This window comes from Oncorhynchus masou, chromosome 15, assembly GCF_036934945.1.
Source record: "Oncorhynchus masou masou isolate Uvic2021 chromosome 15, UVic_Omas_1.1, whole genome shotgun sequence".
Taxonomy (NCBI): Eukaryota; Metazoa; Chordata; class Actinopteri; order Salmoniformes; family Salmonidae; genus Oncorhynchus; species Oncorhynchus masou.
This window is the reverse complement of record NC_088226.1, coordinates 41,015,036-41,033,654: the sequence shown is the minus strand read 5'-3', so window position 1 is coordinate 41,033,654 and position 18,619 is coordinate 41,015,036.

Genomic DNA, 18,619 nt, shown 5'->3' with positions numbered 1-18,619 from the left:
TAAAATATGTAAAGAATACGGCACCACAACAAACCTGCCAAGAGAGGGCCGCCCACCTTAACTCACAGACCAGGCAAGGGGGGCATTAATCAGAGAGGCAACAAAGAGACCAAAGATAACCCTGAAGGAGCTGCAAAGCTCCACAGCGGAGATTGGAGTATCTGTCCATAGGACCGTTTTAAGCCTTACACTCCACAGAGTGTCCAGAAAAAAAGCCTATGCTTAAAGAAAGAAATAAGCAAACATCATATTTTTCAGTGAGAATCACTATTGGCTCCTTGATTTGTTGCTAGAAATCACTAGAAAACTTATATAGCGACAAATATAGCGACAAAGTTGCTAAATTGACAACACTGGTGGCAGCAGGCACAGTACACTGTTGCTATATCCAGCCAGATCACTCAAGATTCACTTAAAATCGTGTCCATGTCCTGAGGACGTCTGGAAATGCCTTCAAAACCGACTCTGGATCCGAAGGTTGCGTGTTCAATCCCAGTGGTAGACACCTGTTTTTTGTCTTAACCATTCAGAATGAATACCAAAACTTTATGTTTTAACCCTATCCAAAACCTCAACCCTTAACCATTCAGAATGATGCAAAACAGGACGAGCAACCCAGGGTGTCAAAGAACTTCTAAATTTGACATTTGGAGCAACTTTGAAATTTGATGTTTGGAAAAATGTGGAAAAACATCAGAATTAATACATATTTATTTAACTTTTGGTCTCTTTCTTATCCTGTTATTTTAATAGTAAATAACTCCCCATAAAACTAGCTATTTTCTTATTTTTTAATCTTGGAAAATGTCCCTTCCCCCACTCCTCCACATGTAAGCACACACTGCACTCATCCTGCAGCTGCACAAGCAGAGGATTATGAGTAGAATGAGATAATAGTCAGATTGATTGATAACTAAAACGGCAGTGCAGATGGCACTCTTTTGCTAAATGCAGAGAGGTATTATAGGTAATGAATGTATATAGACCCATTTCCAGTACACAACACACTGACGTTACGTATGGATGCCCACGACTCTTGGCTACAGTAAGAAAGCCATTGACATGTTGTAAATATATCACTAGCCACTTTAAACAATGCTACCTTATATAATGTATATACTGTACTCTACATCATCGACTGCATCCTTATGTAATACATGTATCACTAGCCACTTTAACTATGCCACTTTGTTTACATACTCATCTCACATGTATATACTGTACTCGATACCATCTACTGTATCTTGCCTATGCTGCTCTGTACCATCACTCATTCATATATCCTTATGTACATATTCTTTATCCCCTTACACTGTGTATAAGACAGTAGATTAGGAATTGTTAGTTAGATTACTTGTTGGTTATTACTGCATTGTCGGAACTAGAAGTACAAGCATTTCGCTACACTCGCATTAACATCTGCTAACCATGTGTATGTGACAAATAAAATTTGATTTGATTTGATTTGACATCTGTGCCCATTTAACATAGCCTAGATTTACGTTTTTATTACTTTAAACAAAATTACATTTTGGGGTTCTCATGCTTACAATTATGTTTTGATTCTTACTTGAACAGTCGGTAAGATTATACAGTATTTGGTTGTGATCTTTGCAAAATAAGACTTTGGATTCAGCAGTTGTTAGTTATTGTCATAGGCTGTAGCAAAAGATAGCCAAAGAGACAATTTACTGGTTTGAGTTCAAATGTTTCAAAAAAAGTATAATGCAGTTGATTTGCGATGATGACACAAACATTATATTAAGCAGGACATTCATACGAGCCTTAAAATCCAACTCTAATCCAAAAGTAGTGAAATGCACTCATCAGCAACATGTAAATAGAGCCTTTTTTTGCTGGTGCATCGCCCTTGGGACCATCAAGTGACTTCTGAAGAAGTCACATGTGAAGTGCTCCAAAATCACATTTTCACATGTGAATTGTCACGTGAAGTGTTCCACAAACAAGTTCACACACCACCTGGTCTGTGGCCATGACAAAGATCGACCACAGATATATTGGCACAAATACATTTCTGCACTGCTTGAAAGTTGCCCAGAATCAAGTCAATAATTGTTTAATTACACCAACGAAAAAGTAGCCGTATTAAGCAAAACTTTGACATTAATGATCTGAGGATTTGAACTTGCAACCTTATGCTCTGGACCACATTGATATCTCAGCAGCGCCACAGGATACATATTTGTTACCAAGAACATATATCGAGACATTCTCCAGTACAATGTCCGGTACAATATTCCCTGGTTTACAAAAAGGTCATAGGTAGACAGAAAGTTACTTCGTAGGTACACATAGGAATTCACATGGTTCACATGCCTTTTAGGGTACATGTGCGGATAATCCAGTATAATGGTACATTTTTCAACACAATATATTCAACAAAAGGTACAATCATTAATGGACTGGTGAAGGTGGTGTCAATGTGCTAGTTTGTGCTCATTAGCATATTTGGTGGCATGGTGTAATATATGTTGTATTTGTGCCAACCATCAGTGGAAATGTTGCATGAGTTTGTGGTTTACCATTATGTTCATGAAGGTTAAGCACCTCTTTTGACGCAGTCAGCACTGCAAATAGTTTTACGACTCTGTTTTCACTTTACTATGCACAACCCTGCATGGTTGGTCATTTTCTGGTGTTGTGTCCCTTGCTCTACCATCTCTCGTTTATACCTTTCTTTGGAAGGCCATGGAGGCATCAGTGGATTGACTAGGTCGGGTGCTGCCTTTCTGGTCTAGCGAGCAAGGCCCAGCATCCAGAACCAGCACTAGACCAGCTGTCTGAGGAGGAGACAACGGACTGCAGGCCTTGAGGTAAGTAAAGTGCCGCCAAGGGGATCCTTACTCTCTCTAACCTTGGTCTGCATCCCTCCTCCTTTGCCCTTTTTTTCTTCATCTGCCCTAAGGCCAGCACCAACCAGACCAGGACCAGCGGACCGCAACCAGCTGGATGAGGCAGAAGGAGAGACAAGACCAGACAACATCACCACCAGAACCAGAGGCATGCAAACACACCAAACAACACCTGGAGCGAGCAGATCACAGGGGAGTGCATCCATTTTTATTTATTTTTATTTTATTTTAGCTTTATATAACTAGGCAAGTCAGTTAAGAACAAATTCTTACTTTCAATGACGGCCTAGGAACAGTGGGTTAACTGCCTGTTCAGGGGCAGAACAACAGATTTGTACCTTGTTAGCTCGGGGATTTGAACTTGCAACCTTCCGGTTACTAATCCAACGCTCTACCCTGCCGCCCCATTGGCCAGGACTGGAGCAGATCAACAATCATACCAGACTACACCAATATGAAACCAGAACCAACACCCTCTTCCAAATGTCTCCATCCATTCCAATCCCACCACCCTTCCACCCCCACCTGAAGAAGATGGACGAGATGAATCCAGGAGCGATGCACCGCTACAAAGTGACGAGAAATCAGGACCCACCTGGAATTCAGCAAGACAGTTCTCCAGAGAGGTATAGGCTTTGTGCCTGGTGAAACCACCAAGACCACAGGAATAATTTGAAGCCAGTTTTAAGACCCTCAAGTTACTAGAACAGTTTTGGTTAAAATGCAGAAATTGTAAAGATAAGGTCTCAGTAATTCAACTCAGACACAGAATCAAAAGTAGTTACAGTCCAATTACACAACAAAAGCATGTAAGATACGACACAGAAGATTTCGCCACCCTCAAGTCAGAGGCTCGGAGGGTCCTGAAACAAGACAACTTTGGGACTGGGGCAGGAAAATGCGTGGTTCAGTTAAGACCAGACCCAATAGGAGTGGGTGGAGTCCAACTCCTACCCTGTACATTTTTACATGTTTTACTTTAGTCATTTAGCAGACGTTCTTATCCAAAGCGACTTATGAGTGCATACATTTTCTTACGTTTCTCACACTGGTCCCCTGTGGGAATCTAACCCACAACTCTGGCGTTGCAAGCGCTCTACCATTACGCTGGGGAACAATGGGGGCCCTGTCTACTTCCACATGAACCTGCAACCTGCGTGGGAAAGGGGGCCACTTCTTTAATACCTGCCACTATTCCGACGCAAGAACGGGCAAAGGCCAAGGCAAACAACACCAATCCCCCCACCCCCAGGCAACCACAATGACCAGACCCAGACCATTCCACAGGCACCATCCAACCAACCATCCAAGATGTCCCAGAAATGGCCTCTGCCCCAGCCACAATTTCCCAGAAACGGACCGCACCCTTTCCACTACCCAAGACTTCCCAGGAACGACCCCCTCCCCTGCCCTCACCCCAAAATTTCCCGCACCACCACTCAAGATGTCCCAGAAATGAACCCCACCCCTGCCAGTCACATATCCTTTACTCCTTTGACACTCAAGAAGAAGAACCACAATGCCCAGAACACACAAAATCCAAACGACAGCCAAAAAAAAGAAAAGGAAGAATTAACAACTCCCCAGCAAGAGACCAGACGCAAAAAAAGATGATCAAAACCCCAAACCCAAACCCAGCACACAGGCCCACCGAAGTCCCCCACCTCCTCAGTAAAACCCCTCCAAAACCTTTCGCCATAGTACTCTTTACTTCCCCTTCTTTCTTTACCAACCCTTGTCCCTACTGGCCCAGATCTGTCCTCCATGGCCCTTACTGCCACTGACTTCCTGGAACGGCCCCTCCCCGGCCCCTGATCCCGCACAACAGTGAACATGCCAGACTCAGTCCAGACCCGTTGGAACCTCTAAACCACATTCATCCCTTCCATTGCCCTTCATCCCATCACCCAGTCAGTACAGGGGGCCACCAGGCAGTCAGTGGGGAAGCAGGTCAAGACCCATGGACAGCAGGTCAAGACCCAAGAACCCAACAACACTAATGACCCGATAGAGGCTCTCATCCACATCATCAATTAAATAATTAACCCCACACACGGACGCCCCCTCAATAACCTATTATCTTGACCCTGGAAATATCCCCAGAAGACAGACCACAGGAAGACGGCACTTGGTCCGTGGCTGCCTCCCCTTCCCACCTCTCTATAGATGGCACAAGGTATGTGCAACGAACTGCCCCCACAGATGCACTCGCATAGAACACAGCTACCAACTGTTTCATGAGTGCTCTGTGGCCAGGCGTGTCTAGGCAGTGTTTGTTCCTTGTGTCTTTCAGTTTCGAGGGTCCAGCCTTGCAGCTGCATCACTCCTCCAACACCAACACACTGTGAGCTAAACTAATGGAAAAAGACACTGAAAAGGCTATTTCAATTTTTACCTCAAGGATATTTTTTAAATTGTATTTTTCTGTTATGCACAACCTAATAACATTACCCTTTTTAAGAATTTCTGATAATCAAGAGCTGCACTTGTTAAGATGTTACTGTGCATTTACCAGTAACTTAACGGCAGCTTTTTCACAGCAAGTGAATGTTTTAATATTCTGTAACTTACTGTCAACTAGCTGCAAGTCTGCATTTAGCTGCATTTGTTGTAGCTGGGGATTTTAACAAGGCTAATCTGAAAACAAGGCTCCCTAAATTTTATTAGCATATCGAATGCGCAAAATTTGTCAAAATCTGGCAAAATTTTGGATCATTGTTACTCTAACTTCGGCAATGCATACAAGGCCCTCCCTCGCCCTCCTGTCGGCAAATTTGACCACGAAACGCCTGTGCTCAGGTCTGTTCAATGCTGGTCCGACCAATCTGATTCCACGCTTCAAGATTGCGTCAATAACGTGGAATGGGATATGTTCCAGTCCACGAACAACAACATTCATGTATACGCTGATTCGGTGAGCGAGTTAATTAGCAAGTGCATCAGTGATGTTGTACCCACGGAGATTATTAAAACCTTGAAATCGTGGATTGATGGCAGCATTCGCGCAAACCTGAAAGCGTGAACCACTGCTTTTAATCAGGGCAAGGTGACCGGAAACATGACAGAATACAAACAGTGTAGCTATTTCCTCCACAAATAAATCAAACAAGCTAAACGTCAATATTGCGACAAAGTAGAGTAACAATTCAATGTCTCAGGCACGAGAGGTATGAGGCGGGGTTTACAGTCAATCACGGACTACAAAAAGTAAACCAGCCCCGTCTTGGACCCCAATGTCTTGCTCCCAGACAAACTAAACAGCTTCTTTGCTCGCTTTGAGGACAATACAATGCCAGCGACACAGCCCACTACCAAAACCTGCAGGCTCTCCTTCACCGCAGCCAACGTGAGTAAAACATTTAAACGTTTTAACCCTTGCAAGGCTGCCGGCCCAGACGGCATCCCTAGCCGCCTGCTCAGAGCATGCGCGAACCAGCTGCCTGGTGTGTTTAAGGACATATTCAATCAATCCCTATCCCAGTCTGCTGTTCCCACATGCTTCAAGAGGGCCACCACTGTTCCTGTACCCAAGAAAGCTTAGGTAACTGAGCTAAACGACTATCGCCCCGCCCCATAGCACTCACTTCTGTCATCATGAAGTGCTTTGAAAGACTAGTCAAGGATCATATCAGACCACACTACAGTGGTCGGCTTGATTACCAACAACAACGAGACGGCCTACAGGGAGGAGTTGAGGGCCCTCGGAGTGTGGTGTCAGGAAAATAACCTCACACTCAACGTCAACAAAAGGAGATGATCGTGGACTTCAGGAAACACAGAGAGAGCATCCCCCTATCACATCAACTGGACAGTAGTGGAGAGGTGGAAAGTTTTAAGTTTCTTGGCGCTCACATCACGGAAAAACTGAAATTGTCCACCCACACAGACAGCATGGTGAAGAAGGCGCAACAGCGCCACTTCAATCTCAGGAGACTGAAACAATTTACCTTGTCACCTATAACACTCACAAACTTTTAGATGCATAATCGAGAACATCCTGTCTGGCCGTAACACCGCCTGGTACGGCAACTGCTCCGCCCACAACCGTAAGGCTCTCCAGAGGGTAGTGATATCTGCACAACGCATCACCGGGGGCAAACTACCTGCCCTCCAGGACACCTACACCACCCGATGTCACGGGAAGGCAAAAAAGATGATAAAGAACAACCACCCGATCCAATGCCTGTTCACCATGCCATCATCCAGAAGGTGAGGTCAGTACAGGTGCATCAAAGCTGGGACCGAGAGACTGAAAAACAGCTTCTATCTCAAGGCCATCAGACTGTTAACCTTTTGTGACTAGGGGGCAGTATTTTAATTTTTGGAAAAATAACGTCCCCGTAGTAAACGGGAAACTTGTCAGGACAAGATGCTAGAATATGCATATAATTGACAGCTTATGATGGAAAACACTCTAAAGTTTCCAAAACTGTAAAAATATTGTCTGTGAGTATAACAGAACTGATATTGCAGGCGAAAGCCTAAGAAAAGTCCAATCCGGAAGTGACTCATCTTTTGAAAGCTCTGCGTTCCAATGCGTCGCTATTGAGCAGTGAATGGGCTATCAACCAGATTACTTTTTCTCCGTATTCCCGAAGGTGTCTACAGCATTGTGACGTAGTTTTACGCATTTATGTTGAAGAATACCCGTAAGCGCGCTACATTGCCCAAGTGGTCACCTGATGGCTCTCAGAGTGATTCTCGCGTAAAATACAGAGGGAGCCATTATTCCAATCGGTCTTACTGAAAAACCAATTGTCCCGATGGATATATTATCGAATAGATATTTGAAAAACACCTTGAGGATTGATTATAAACAACGTTTGCCATATTTCTGTCGATATTATGGAGCTAATTTGGAATATACGTGAAGAACAAACGGAGCTATTTCGCCTAGAAAAATAATATTTTTGGAAAAAAGGAACATTGGCTATCTAACTGGGAGTCTCGTGAGTGAAAACATCCGAAGCTCACCAAAGGTAAACGATTTAATTTGATTGCTTTTCTGATTTCCGTGACCAAGTTACCTGCTGCAACTGGACAAAATGCTATGCTAGGCTATCGATAAACTTACACAAATGCTTGTCTAGCTTTGGCTGTAAAGCATATTTTGAAAATCTGAGATGACAGGGTGATTAACAAAAGGCTAAGATGTTTCTCAATATATTTCACTTGTGATTTTCATGAATTGGAATATTTTCTAGGAATATTTATGTCCGTTGCGTTATGCTAATTAGTGTCAGTCGATGATTACGCTCCTGGACCCAGGATGGGGAGTCACTAAAGGTTAAACAGCCAACACAAACATTGAGTGGCTGCTGCCAACATACTACCCCAAACCTCTAGCCACTTAATAATAAAAAATGGGATGTAGTAAATGTATCACTAGTCACTTTAAACAATGCCACTTTATAATGTTTACATACCCAAAATTACTCATCTCATATGTATATACTGTACTCTGTCAGGATTTGGCCAGGGTTGTTCCGGGTTTTGGTCAGTAGATGTCCCCATTGTGCTTTTTGTCCCTATGTTTTTCCCTTGATCCCCATTATTATTTGCACCTGTGTCTCGTTTTCCCTGATTGTATTTAAACCCTTTGTTTCCCTCAGTTCTGTGCTCTGTGTTTGTATGTTAGCACCCTGCCCTAGTGTTCTGTGTGCTCTTGTCGATTCCGGGTGAAGTTCTTGTGGTAGTCTGTTTTTTGTTTTTGTTTATTTTTTGGTGAGTTTCTTTTGAGGTCTTTTTGTGTTTTTCCTACCACCTTTTGGATTTGCCATTTTTTGCATTTTAGGATTTTTTCTTTATTAAATACACCGTCTTAAGTACTGCTGTGTCTGCCTCATCTTCTGGGTTCTGCTGTCTATTCGTGGCTCAGTTGGTTAAGTGACTGTTTCTCACTCCGGAGACCCAGGTTCGAAACCGGGTCCTGACAGAAACACAGAGCCAAAAATGAACCCAGAGGCAGCCAGTTCCCAGTACCTTTTGCCACGCTGTCCCACCACCAGGAGACTGTCCAACGCCACGAAGCCGCCCTGGTTCAGCAAGAGGCCTTAATGGCTAGACATTCTCATCTTCTGTCGGAGATGCTGACTTCCATTAAGCAAATATCTGATCGACTTACCCCGGCAACAGTTTCCGTCCCAGTACCTCAGGTTCACGTACCCATGGCAGTTAACCCCTGGCTGAACCTCGTCTTCCACCTCCCCAACGGTTCTCAGGTGATCCAAGTGCTTGTAAAGGCTTTCTCACTCAATGTTCTCTCTCCTTTGAGCTGCAACCCTCGTCGTTTCCCACCGACCGGTCTAAGATCGCATATATCATCACCCTGCTGTCGGAAAAGCCCTGGCCTGGGCTACTGCTGTGTGGGATGCCCATAGTTCCTGCTGTGCCAGCTACTCTGCCTTTGCTGAGGAATTCAAACGAGTGTTTCAAGGCCCAAGCAGTGGTTCTGACTCAGCCAAACAGCTCCTGACTCTCCATCAAGGTTGGCGCAGCGTGACGGACTATGCCATCCAGTTCCGCACGGTGGCAGCAGCGAGTGGCTGGAACAACGAGGCGCTCACGGTGTGCTTTCTGAAAGGCCTTTCCGACACTATCCAAGATGAACTGGCCACTCGGGAACCACCGGACAATCTCGAGTCCCTGATCAAGTTGGCCTCACGCATTGACCAGCGTCTGAGAGAGAGAGAACTCAACCGTAGACCTCTAGCCCCTATCAGTCCCAGCTCCGAGTCCCCACCTTTATCATCGCTGGCTCCACCGGAACCCATGCAGATTGGACGCATCTCCCAGGCTGAGAGAGACCGCCGGATGAGGGAGCGACGCTGTCTATATTGCGGCAAACCGGGCCATTTCCGTTCCACGTGTCCCGGGCTCCAGGGAAACGCTCTGTCCCGTACAGACCGGGGGAACTGTAACGGGAAACATAACCTCCTCCCATCCGTCCAACTCCCGTCTGCTCATTCCAGTCACCCTCTCCTGGGACAACCACAAGCTTCACCTTCAAGCCTTGGTAGACTCTGGAGCCGCAGGTAACTTCATGGATGGTGTCTGGGCGAAGGAGAATGGCGTTCCCTCTGAACCTCTAAGTGACCCCATGAGGGTTACTACATTGGATGGAAGCCCTTTGGGATCTGGACTTGTCACTCATGTCACTACCTCCTTGAGACTTTCAGTTTCACAACACCAGGAATTGATGAACTTTCATTTGATCTCCTGTTCCGAGTTCCCTCTCGTCCTTGGATACCCCTGGCTTCACAGCCATAACCCTCACATCGACTGGTCTGTGGGCACTATCAAGCAGTGGGGTCCTACGTGCCAAGCTACTTGTATTTTCCAGAATTCCCCGAGTTCTACTCCCGAGTCTTTAGAATCCATCGACCTGACCCGAGTTCCCGAGTGTTACCATGACCTCAAACTGGTGTTTAGCAAACAGAGGGCCACCATGCTACCACCCCATAGATCTTACGATTGCCCCATCGACCTGTTTCCGGGCACTTGCCCCCCAGGGGTCGGATCTTTTCCCTATCTCCACCCGAACGAGCTGCTATGGATACCTACATCAAGGACTCTCTGGAAGCAGGCCTCATGCGTCCATCAACCTCCCGGCGGGAGCAGGGTTTTTCTTTGTGGCCAAGAAAGATGATGGATTACGTCCTTGCATCGACTACCGGGGACTCAATGACATAACCGTCCGTAACCGTTACCCGCTACCCCTTATGGCCACAGCCTTCGAGCTGCTCCAGGAAGCAGTTGTTTTCACTAAGCTTGACCTGCGGAACGCATACCATCTTGTGCGGATCAGACCTGGTGACGAGTGGAAGACCGCTTTCAACACGCCTACTGGTCACTACGAATACTTGGTGATGCCCTTCGGCCTGACCAACGCCCCAGCGGTGTTCCAAGCGCTCATAAACGATGTGCTTAGGGATATGCTTAACATATTTGTGTTCGTTTACTTGGATGACATCCTCATCTTTTCGAGCTCCCTTCAAGAACACACTAAGCATGTCAGACAAGTACTCAAACGCCTCCTGGACAGCCATCTGTACGTTAAGCCGGAGAAATGTGAATTCCATTCTTCCCGAGTACAATTCCTGGGATTTGTAGTGGAACCCGGTCGAGTCCAAATGGACCCTAGGAAGGTAGGGGCGGTAGCGGATTGGCCCACCCCCAAATCCGTTAAGGATGTTCAGCGTTTCCTGGGCTTCACAAACTTTTACCGCAAGTTCATCAAGAACTTCAGCTTGGTGGCAGCTCCTCTCTCAGCTTTAACCAAAGGTGGCAATGCAAGGTTTTTGTGGGGAAGAGAAGCTGAGACGGCCTTCCAAGGACTCAAGCAGCGCGTCCTCTCTGCTCCCATCCTGATACTACCGACTACGGATGAACCATTTGTGGTGGAGGTAGACGCATCAGAGGTTGGTGTTGGAGCTGTCCTGTCTCAGAGGGGTGAAGACAAGAAGCTTCATCCGTGCGCTTTCTTCTCACACCGGCTTACCCCGACTGAGAGGAACTACGATGTGGGGGATCGTGAACTCCTAGCGGTTAAGATGGCATTGAAGGAATGGAGACACTGGCTCGAGGGGGCTTCTCACCCGTTTCAAGTGCTTACGGACCACAAAAATCTGGAGTATATCCAGCAGGCGAAGCGATTGAACTCTAGACAAGCTAGATGGTCTCTTTTCTTCAATCGATTCCAGTTTATCCTCACCTATCGGCCCGGGTCGAAGAATCTCAAACCGGATGCCCTGTCCCGCGTCTACGCTCCTGCCATTCGAGATGACACGGACATGCCTGTCCTTCCTGCTGCTAAGATTGTGGCTCCGATCTCGTGGCAAGTTGAGGATACCGTGAGACGTGCTCAAGCTAGCGAACCGGACCCTAAAGGAGGCCCTGCCAATCGGTTGTTTGTCCCCAAGGCAGTGAGGACTCAGGTCCTTCTGTGGGGGCACTCCTCTCGCCTCACCTGTCATCCGGGCGTAGGTCGCACCTTGGAGTTCATCCAGCGTAAGTTCTGGTGGCCTACCATAAGAGAAGACGTTGCCACTTTCGTCAATGCCTGCCCCGTGTGCTGCCAGGGCAAATCTTCTCACCTCCGCCCTCAAGGACTCCTTCACCCTTTACCTGTTCCCCACAGACCCTGGTCCCATATCTCATTGGACTTTATTACTGGACTTCCTCCATCCCATGGCAATACTACTATCCTAGTCATAATCGACAGGTTTTCAAAGGCGGCCAGGTTCGTCCCTCTGACTAAGTTACCTTCTGCCAAGGAAACGGCTGAGTTGGTAATTAATCATGTGTTCCGAGTCTTCGGCATTCCTCAAGATGTGGTTTCTGACAGAGGTCCCCAGTTCGCCTCAAGGTTTTGGAAGGCCTTCTGCCAACTCATGGGGGCTTCTGCCAGTCTATCTTCAGGGTACCATCCGGAGTCCAACGGCCAAACTGAGAGGATGAATCAAGAGCTGGAAACCACCCTCCGATGTATGACTCGTGACAACCCGTCCACATGGTCATCCTTTATTGTTTGGGCCGAATACGCGCACAACACCTTGCGCTCCTCCTCCACTGGTATGTCCCCGCACGAGTGTCAGTTTGGCTATGCTCCTCCATTGTTCCCGGACCAGGAGGCAGAAGTCAGAGTGCCTTCAGCCTTGAGGTTCGTCAGACGCTGTCGGCTTATGTGGAGGAAGACCCGTCTTAATCTGATGCGTTCCTCACAGAGGTATCAACAACAAGCCAACAGACGTCGCCGTCCCGGGCCTACCCTGCGCCCCGGCCAGAGAGTCTGGCTTTCCACAAGAGACTTACCTCTACGGGTGGAGTCTCGCAAGCTGTCCCAAAAATACATCGGTCCCTTCAAGGTTGCCAGGAGAGTTAACCCAGTTTCTTATCGCCTACACTTACCCAGATCCCTTAAGATTAATCCCACATTTCATGTGTCATTGTTAAAACCTGTTGTTTTTTCTCCCCTTGTCCCGGCAGACAGACCTCCCCCTCCGCCTCGTGTCATTGGAGGCCAGCCGGCTTATACTGTCCACCGGATACTGGATTCCCGCCGGGTGCAGCGGTCCTGGCAGTATCTGGTGGACTGGGAAGGCTACGGTCCTGAGGAGCGCTCCTGGGTTCCTGCCAAAGACATCCTGGACCCTGACCTCATTCGTCAGTTCAGGGTCCTCCACCCTGAGAGAGCTGGTAGGAACGTCAGGAGCCGTTCCTAGGGGGGATTCTGTCAGGATTTGGCCAGGGTTGTTCCGGGTTTTGGTCAGTAGATGTCCCCATTGTGCTTTTTGTCCCTATGTTTTTCCCTTGATCCCCATTATTATTTGCACCTGTGTCTCGTTTTCCCTGATTGTATTTAAACCCTTTGTTTCCCTCAGTTCTGTGCTCTGTGTTTGTATGTTAGCACCCTGCCCTAGTGTTCTGTGTGCTCTTGTCGATTCCGGGTGAAGTTCTTGTGGTAGTCTGTTTTTTGTTTTTGTTTATTTTTTGGTGAGTTTCTTTTGAGGTCTTTTTGTGTTTTTCCTACCACCTTTTGGATTTGCCATTTTTTGCATTTTAGGATTTTTTCTTTATTAAATACACCGTCTTAAGTACTGCTGTGTCTGCCTCATCTTCTGGGTTCTGCTGTCTATTCGTGGCTCAGTTGGTTAAGTGACTGTTTCTCACTCCGGAGACCCAGGTTCGAAACCGGGTCCTGACAGTACTCTATACCATCTACTGCATCTTGCCTATGCCGTTCGACCAATGTTCATCCATATATTTATATGCACATATTCTTATTCATTCCTTAACACTTGTGTATTTAAGGTTGTTGTTGTGAAATTGTTCGATTACTTGTTAGATGTTACTGCATGGTCGGAACTAGAAGAACAAGCATTTCACTATACTCTCATTAACATCTGCGAACCATGTGTATGTGACCAGTAACATTTGATTTGATTTGAAGTCAGTTATTGCACATTTTCACAGTAGCTTACGGTAGCTCATACTGTGTGATGCAGTCACTGACCTAATGGTGTTGCAGGGATGCGAGTATTACAATGACTTGTTAAAAACAGCTACAAATTAAATATTGTAAATATTCTTGGTATCACACTCATTTATGCCAGTTTTATCAAGGCTGGAGAAGTAATAGCATAAATGCTTTGTGTTTACAACCAGAATACAACAGACCATATTAACGTTCCCGCTCACGACAGACCAAAAATAGCTAACTGAAAGCCACACCTCCAATATTCTGATAGGCTGTCACTGCTACAGTATGCTGCCAATTATTTGGCGATATATCAAATTAATTTTATTAATTAAAACGTGTGTTTTAGCGCAATGCTCCAAATGCCTGTAGTGCAAGAATCAAGTAAATTTTTTGTTTGTCTTTATGAACATTCTATTCTGAACAGAAATATAAAATGCAACATGCAAAAATGTCAATGATTTTACTGAGTTACAGTTCATAGGGAAATCAGTCAATTTAAATAAATAAATTCGACACTAATCTATGGATTTCACATGAAAGGGGCGCAACCATGGATGTGCCTGGGAGGGCATAGGCCCACCCATTTAGGAGATTAGCCCACCAACTGGGGAGCAAGGCCCAGCCAATCAGAATATGTTTTCCCCCTCAAAAGTGCTTCATTACAGACAGAAATACTCCTCAGCTGTCCAGGTAGCTTGTTTCAGACGATCCCTCAGGTGAAGAAGTCGTATGTGGAGATAATGGGCTGCCATGGTAACACGGGGTCTGTGGGTGTGAGACTGATTGGATGGACTACCAAATTTTCTAATATGACAGGGGAGGTGGCTTATGGTAGCGAAATGAACATGACATTATATGGCAATGGCTGTTTTGGACGTTTTTGTGGTCAGCATGCCAATTGCACCCTCCCTCAACATTTGAGACATCTGTAGCATTGTGTTGTGTGACAAAACTGTACAGAGTGGTCTTTTATTGTCCACAGCACAAAGTGCACCTGTATAATGATCATGAATGATGATGCTAAATGTGTTTATGTTAATTAACAGTCGATTACCGTGAGACCGACAGTTATTTTCTTGACAATAACCGTCTGACAAAAGTTTGTGACCGTCACAGCCCTACACCTAACCAATAAAACTATAAACGCTTATGGGATTTCCTCCAACCTGATACTGCATTGTGAATCAAAATCCATGTCCTGTTCAATAGGATCAGTGAATGTTGAACATGATTTTCTGTATTTACCTACTCAACAAGTCTCTACCTAACAAGATACGCGGTTATCTAAACTTAATTCACACAATTTATTGTACCCCAGATGGAGTTTACATTGATATCCCAAACAATGAGATATTAAACCAATGAGTAAGCAGGCAAATTGATCCACTACCCCAGGAGGAGTGGGGGTCTAACACTGTTTCCCAGTCTATCCTGTCTCAGGTGCCAGACTCATTATGGATGGAGCACTCAAATGACAGGGGACTGAGAGGCAGTGCTAGCCCAGTTATAATAACTGTTGATCCCAGAAAGAAAGTCTCGTCTCGAGAGCTACCTTAAACTTTGAAGGGAGCTTCCTTTTTTATCTCTCCACTCCTGAATTTGCCAACGTATTTTATAATTTTGGTGCATTACATATGAAAAACAAAATAATAGACATTTAAAGAAGCGAAGCAGAATTTTAAATACATTTTTTTTTTATTTCACCTTTATTTTAGCCAGGTAAACTAACAACAACACAGAGTTACACAATGAAAAAAACAAGTGTACAGTCAATAACACAACAGAAAAAAGAAAGTCTGTATACAGTGTGTGCAAATGGCATGAGGAGGTAGGCAATAAATAGGCCATAGTAGCGAAGTAATTACAATTTAGCAGATTAACACTGGAGTGATAAATGAGCAGATGATGATGCGCAAGTAGAGATACTGGTGTGCAAAAGAGCAGAAAAGTAAATAAAAACAATATGGGGATGAGGTAGGTAAATTGGGTGGGTTATTTACAGATGGACTATGTACATGACTATGTACTATGACGATGTACTATGGACTATGTACAGCTGCAGCGATCGGTTAGCTGAATATCCAACAGAAATTGTTAATACATATTAAGAGTAACATTGTTAGGGTAGACTAAAAGGCAAACAATGCTTCCATAAGGAGAAAGTTATCATGATTGTTTTTATTTGTTTTTCAATCTTACAATGGGGTAAAAGCAGAACATAGTTTGCGAGTGATCATGTGCATTAGCAGTAGTGATTGAGATGATTTTTCTTATTGGGAAGAAAGGGAGTGTCCTAGTTGAAGGAAACAGATAGGGAAACTAGTGAAAGTAACAAAGTGAATGATAATATTAGTGGTTTTCAGATAGCACCCCAATAATGCAATATTTTAGTAATTTGAAGTAAATGTTTCAATACATGGACACATTACAAACAGAGAGATTGAGCCTTGGGACTAATATAACATTAAAAGCTTCCATCTTGTGTTTGGTTTAAAGATAAGCTTCCTGTGGACCAATAGTGAAAGTGAGTGGTACTCAATTCAGACTGTAAGGGACACAGTGGGAAAATTTGTGACAGAGGTATGAATAATTGAATAACATACGTTTTTGACAATTTCCGCTTCTTATTTCCAATAATTTCTAATTCAATAAGTTGAACATACCAGTGATTCAAATAAGAAGGTAATGTCATAATAATAATCTTTATCCATGACGTGGATCACTCTCCAGAATTGAATTAGATAAAAGTCAATATTTTTAGTACAGAATATTTAGCTGATAAGTCAGCACCAACTTTTTGAAGTCCCTAGTGGATTTGTTAAACAGCAGGTTTTATATTTGGACTAGTTGATGTCCCAGGGACATTTAGTACAGAACAGGTCAATGCAACCCGATTGTGGTAAGAACTATGGAAACAATGGTTAAACATTGAGATATTTATTTACCTCTGAATCTATAGATCCCTTGTGTATCTGTGAGTATTTTAGATTGCACAATCCTGAGTGAAGTGTTTGAAGGGAAAAAGTGTCTGGTTTTATGTGTTGATTTCGCTTAAGTATTTTTGATAGAACCTCCTTTGATATAAATTATAATCTATTGCTCACCTTAAAACTGAAGGAAAACTATCGCAGAGTGATAAAAGGAAGGAATGTGATGAAAAATGTTTGCGTGGATCAGATCATACACAGATCGTATGTTTAGCACAAATGCTGCTTTTCTAATAACCAACTCTGCTGGGTTCATGCTTGTGACTGATTGATTGTACATGGGAAGAATCCTCATGATCACTGTTTAAGCAATTTGGAGGAAAGTATCCAGAACATTGCTTTGGGAAAAAAGGATTTTCCTCAGTTTCAATGGCTCAGCTTTGAGAGAAGAAGCATCTTGAGGTATCGGTCAGTCACATGCAGGAGCCAACGTTAATAATGAATAATGTCAATCAGGCTTATATGTCTTGTTTGTGAGGCAGTATTTAAGAACTGAGAGGGAACGCCCTTTTCATCAAGCTTGGATTGATTTTGTGAACCTCTCTGGCCATGATAAAAAAGATTGATTCATTTACATTGAGTTTGAGTCCTCAGTGGTGCATTTCCACAACACAGTATTCATGGAGGGGCAGATGAGTGAGGAGGATATTGTGCAGACTGACTCTTTCTCTGCATGCGTCACCAGACCAGAGATACTCTGAGAACCAGACACTGCTGCAGTGTTTTTTCTCTCTCACACAAGTCAACAAAGTCTGTTTTTTTAACATCCATTTATTACTACCCCCTTGCATGATCCATGAGGCGGCCTTCTGTTGGCAGGTTTGTTGTGGTGCCATATTCTTTCCATTATTTAATAATGTATTTAATGGTGATCCGTGGGATGTTCAAAGTTTCTGATATTTTTTATAACCCAACCATGATCTGTACCTCTCCACAACTTTATCCCTGACCTGTTTGGAGAGGTCCTTGGTCTTCATAGTGCTGCTTGCTTGGTGGTGCCGCTTGCTTAGTGTTGTTGCAGACTCTGGGGCTTTTCAGAACAGGTGTATATATATATGCTGAGATCATGTGACACTTAAATAACGTCCACATGTGTGCAATCTAACTTCTGAAGGTAATTGGTCACACCTGGTTTCAATCCCATCAATTACTTGTTGTGTATTTATCCCTCCGTTTCCCCTCATGTCCTTGTCTGTATGTTATGTGCGAGTACAGTCATGGTGTGTCTTGGGTTTTGTACATGTTGGTTTTTGGAGTTTGTGAGCACTTATTAAACGACTCTGTTTATACCAAGTTCATTCTCCTGCGCCTGACTTCCCTGCCACCTGCACACACCAGATCTCATTTAGGTGCTTGTTTAGAATTTTTTGAAACAAGCTATTTTTTTTCATTTCATTTAAGCAATTTGGACTATTTTGTGGATGTCCATTACATGAAATCCAAATAAAAATCAATTTAAATTACAGGTTGTAATGAAACAAAATAGGATAAGCACCAAGGGGGGTGAATACTTTTGCAAGGCACTGTAAGTAAGCATTTCACCAAACCAAAACCAAACCAAATGTCTCAAATTTGGACTCATCAAACCAAAGGAGAGATTTCCCCCGGTCTAAAGTCCAATGCTTGTGTTTCTTGGCCCAAGCAAGTCTCTTCTTATTATTTGTGTTCTTTAGTAATGTGTTCTTTACAGCAATTTGACCGTGAAGGCCTGATTCACACAGTCTCCTCTGAACAGTTGATATTGAGGTGTGTGTGTTACCTGAACTCTGAGGTGCAAT